This window comes from Sylvia atricapilla, chromosome 5 (genome assembly GCF_009819655.1).
Source record: "Sylvia atricapilla isolate bSylAtr1 chromosome 5, bSylAtr1.pri, whole genome shotgun sequence".
NCBI lineage: Eukaryota > Metazoa > Chordata > Aves > Passeriformes > Sylviidae > Sylvia > Sylvia atricapilla.
In genome coordinates this window covers 42,281,282-42,286,319 of record NC_089144.1, presented here as the reverse complement: position 1 = coordinate 42,286,319, position 5,038 = coordinate 42,281,282, and the positions used below count along the sequence as shown (strand labels likewise).

General features: G+C 37.6%; 1 pseudogene; it reads right to left on the bottom strand.

Annotated features, from left to right (window-relative positions):
* Nucleotides 1-4,181: 4,181 nt before the first annotated feature.
* LOC136361946 (uncharacterized) lies at nucleotides 4,182-4,821 on the bottom strand (annotated as a pseudogene).
* Nucleotides 4,822-5,038: the final 217 nt, after the last annotated feature.

Below are 5,038 nucleotides of genomic sequence, written 5' to 3'. Positions count from 1 at the left end.
AGAGGGGTGTTCTGCTTCCACTTCCATCCTGATCGAAGAGAGTAACATTAAGGCTTCATGATCAGAAATATTTTCTGACATATAGAAAGATCGTGGTAAGAATCTTCGATGAAATGGACTTACAATGAAATGTAGTGACTGTGGATGATCATCAAATTAATGGAAAAATATCATGGTTTAGAGAGAATAAATAGGCCAGTACGTTAGGAGGCAACTGGGATCAGTGAACTACCACTAATTGTTTACCAGCTGGTAAATCTCCCCATCCAGTAACCTGGCCAGCAAGGTTCTTCTCTGTGTTAAGATAATCTGTATTTTTGAGATTCATGAACTTTCTCAGCTTGGTTTACAGCCAGAAGCCAAGTAATAATGTTGAAGAAGGCTGCTTTTGGCTTTGCAATAAATATTTTGTACCATGTGCTGTTGGCTGTAAAGTGAGATGTATTGGAGGATAAACTAAAGGCAAGGCAAACTCTGAACACTGGAACCAACAAAATATTCATGATCCTAATAAATTTTGTCTCATCTGACAGTGTAGCCAGGGAATCAGTAAAGCTAGAAGACAAATATGTGTAAAATGCTACAGGCCCCACTGTTAAAAAAAGAGGCTGGCATGGATCTCTGACATCTTTTGTTCAGGACCAAAAGGCAGAGCAATTCCTATTCTCAGTTTTTACAAATCCTATCTATCACTGGCTGATAGCATCTTTGGGGTAGACACACTGTGAGTCAGTGTATCTTTTAACTTCTTCTCATGGCTTGACAAGAAATGCCACTGAGTTTTGCCAATAAAGCAGAAATTACATCAAATTCTCACAAAAGCTAATCCCTGTCCCAGCTCTCCTAAAGCACACAAACAGGGACAAAGGGACCCTTTGGAACATGAACAAGAAACACAACATTACAGGAAACAATTTTTAACAGACTTTTAAAAGTAAGATTTACAACTAGTTCTCCCCAAATCATTATTAGGTTTCCTATAATGTACTGAGTGGTACTAGTAGCAGGCTAAACTGAAGCTTTAGAGTTGTTCTTAAGAGCTCTGGTCCCAAAGAAAGTTTTCAGAACTGGAAAAAAAAATAGGAGAAAATTTGTATTCAGATTTGATACCACTCTTAAAGCAATGTTTTTAAAAATTGTGAATAAATCTCTGTTTTCTAAATAAGTTCTCAGTGAACAAGGAGAATGATCACTACAATTTCACACCTGTACACAAGACTGATGCTTTTCTATGCAATCATAGCATGGAATTGACATTCTCCTATATCAATGCACCTGATTTCTTTACAACAATTCTTTTTGTTTGTGTTTTTGTTTGTTTGTTTACTAGATAGTTTCCTAATAGAAGAGTAGAGGAGATTTTTAAGTTTCTAGATATTTATCAATAGAAGTACAGGTCAGAGAGCTAGAATTTTGGAAAAACTGGGAGGGTAAAGCTATTCACTCTTGGCAAAGCCACAGTGATTTCACAATTCAGATTTGGAAGGAAAAGAAAGGACAGAACTCATTGTCCAGAAAGAATTGAAAAACCTTAAATAAGGGAAGAGAATCTTGAAACCAGTTTCTCTTCTTTGGATTTCAGAAAAAGATGGAAAGCAAGTTGCTCTCCTCAGAACTCTACCCAAATACTCGGAATATATTTCTTATTTGACTATGGACTGCCATCTGATGGTTGTAGTTAATAATGCTGAAGGACATGTTGGATTAAAAACAAACAAACAAACAACAAACCCCAAACCTAGCTTAAAGAAAACACAGAAAAGGCCTCATATAACACTTCTGGATGGATTTCATTTGGCTGGTGATTTACAGTTTAGACTAAATTTTTGTCATAGTATTTCAAATTTACCATAGCATCCCTCTGAAAGGCTTTTCACTACAGCAAAGAACATCTAGGAAATTCCAGTGTTGTTCTACAGAACAGTGTGACTTTAAGTTGAATTTTCCAGGATTCATGTAACTCATGCATGTCTGGCTGTCTGAGAATTTTTCTGGAAATGAGGACAATATCCTCGTGCAACCACGCTTTAATGACCTGCCTCTGGAATATCAAAAAATGACCTCACAAAATGGGCAGAGCCCAGTTAATGATGTCACACCTGTAAGCATAGGTTAGAGCTCTTTCAGAAGTAGACAAGTGCCTTTTTCTTCAAAAGCTGAAGTGTAAAGTGTTTCAGTGCTGAAGACACTGATACAAAGAATGTTGATGACCTTCCTGGTTATTGCTAAAACCTAATCCTTTTTTTTTTTTTTTTAAGAGCTCAGTTGAGAATCTAGAAAAAATACCAATGCAAATTTCTTCATGCTTCAGGGCACAATACAAGCCAGACTGAAAAGTAGCAAGTATATCTATTTTTATCCAACTGCACCCCAGAGCTCTGACAGCGCTTGATACATGTTGGAAGATATTTTCACTATCAATGGACTAAAAAAAATTCCCTTTCTCTATGTATCAGCTGGAAAAAAACTTATTTCAAGTGAAGTGCTGGCATTGAAGAAATCTCTTATCATAATGTAATCTCTGAATTTAAGGAGAACATAAGTGTTCTGGCACTAAACTCTTTTGGGTTGTATGGCAGATAATCTCCTAATTTAAAATAAAACATACCAACATAGATATCATGATGAGTATCTAGCTGTACTTCTTAAAATGGGAATTTGCCAGGCTGGGGGAAAAAAAAGAGCCCAAGACACCTAAAAATATGAAATGTGACTGTTCAGATAATCAACATTCAGATTAAATAAGTTATTTAGAAAGGGTTTATTGAAACATGTTTTATTGCAATTCTTTTAATTGTTCAAATAAAATGCAGAGGGTTGATGGCTGATAACAGCATGTGAGACCTTTATGGTCTCTCTTAAGCAAAGTTTTAGGTCTATGTATTCAAGCTAAATGCTTTAGTTCCCCATATGCTGACTGAAAAAGACCAAAATTTATGCAGTAACAGCAAAAGGTCAAGGCATAAACAACCACTGCTTTAATCCTTAAAACAGCCTTCTATGCAATGGATGAATTTTAACTTCCATGCACAAAAATTGGAGTAGAAGGTCAAACACACTTGGATGAGTAATGCTCTCTTGAAGAAATATTCACTGTTTTGACCACCAGAAGGCCTTCTTACACCGGGAAAGATGCTGTAGCAAAGCCATTGAGCTTCCCCCTTCCTTAGATTGCAAACAATTTGATTAAAGAAAAGGGTGAAGTGATATATTTTTGAAATGTTTTTCTTTCCAACCATATCTAATTTTGGGTTTAGATTTATAATGCTTTATTAAGGACAATGTTAAAGAAATATTTCTAGTATCACTTTTTTTTCTTATAGTCCTGTCCTCTCCACAGAACTTCTTTTATTGTTATTTTGAATGCTCAGTGCTGGAATTTGTCTTCACATACCCCTTTCATTAACTTCTGGTCTTCCCTAGCAGATAGATGAGTCACTTGTGCCTAATTTAAGGTGAGAAAAGGCTGAGAGTCCTCTCAGCCTTTGTGGTCTCTTTACTAACACAAATGAGTTCAAAATTTCAGATAATTCAGTGCAGCAGTATATTGGAGATTATTTGTAACTTATTTTCTCTTTATAAGATGAACTTGGAATGCTGGATTTATACTGAAAAGCTTTTTTGGTTTTGGGTGTTTTGCTTTTCTATTTTTGTGGAACACAGTTTGAAATTAAAAGGTGGTAAGATTTAACATTTGTCATCCTACCCAGTTTATCATACAAAAAAGTCAGAACTAGGCACTTGTTACAAATGACATAGAAGAAAAATTTGAAAAGTATACACTGACTTGTATTTGCCCTCATTTTCAGGTTCCCAAAACCAGTGTTCATGTTTGAGATTTTAAAAGAAAGGTGTTTGAAATCAGTGAATGCTCTAAAACTTGAAACTGTACTATTGTATTTCATTTAGTCCCACTGTAGTGTAAAAGTAATTGATTAAAGATTTGGAGGGGAGAGTAACAATAGTTATTATTTTCAAGGATGTTCTGTCTTATTTACTACAGCTATTCCTTTGTTGTATTGGGAAAAAAGGACAGATAAGCCATAGTTTATTATATTCCATGGAATTTTTTTCATTAAAATGCTTTATTATTGTAGGAGATACCAGATAAAGGGATAATAGAATCACAGAATCAACAAGGTTGGAAAACCTGCAGAGATCATCGAGCCCAACCTTGCCAACTAGATCACGGCGCGGAGTCCCACATTCAGTCTTTTCTTAAACACCTCCAGGGATGGTGACTCCAACACCTCCCTGGGCAGTCCAGTCCAATGAACAATCACTCTTTTTGGGAAAAACTTCTTCCTATTGTCCAAAAGAAACCTCCCTCTGTGCAGCTTAAGCCGTGTCCTCTTGTCTGGTTGTCTGGGAAAAGACTTCAACCCCAAGCTAGCTACAACCTCCTTTTGGGAAGTTGTAGAGATTGGTAAGGTCTCTTCTGAGCTTCCTCTTTTCCAGTCTAAACCATCCCAGCCCACTCAGCACCTCCTCACAGGTCTTGTATTCCAGATGCATCACCAGACTTATCGCTCTTCTCTGGACATTCTCCAACACCTCAGCATCCTTCATAAACTGAGGGGCCAGAACTGGACACAGCACTCGAGGTGTGGCCTCACCAGTGCCCAGGACAGAGGAAGAATGACCTTCCTGCTCCTGCTGGCCACACCACTCCTGATCCAGACCAGGATGCCCTTGGCCTTCTTGGCCACCTGGGCACTCTGCTGGCTCATGATCAGCTGCTGTCACCAGAACCCCCAGGCTGCTCTCTGCCTGGGCACTGTCCAGCCACTCTGGTCCCAAACCTGTAGTGCTGCACAACATAGACTATTGTAGCAGTGGGTTACAATATTAGTTATTTTTCATTTTTATGACTTGTTTCTAGGCAAAAGTATAGAACTACTAGCTCCATTTTCAGCTTATTAGGATTGCTTAAAATAACAATTCTAGTGTCAGCAATAGATGCCCAGAGCTTCTAGAGTAATTGCAAGTCACCAAAAGACCGTCTGAGGAGAAGCACAAAGGACTTCCTTTCACTTTA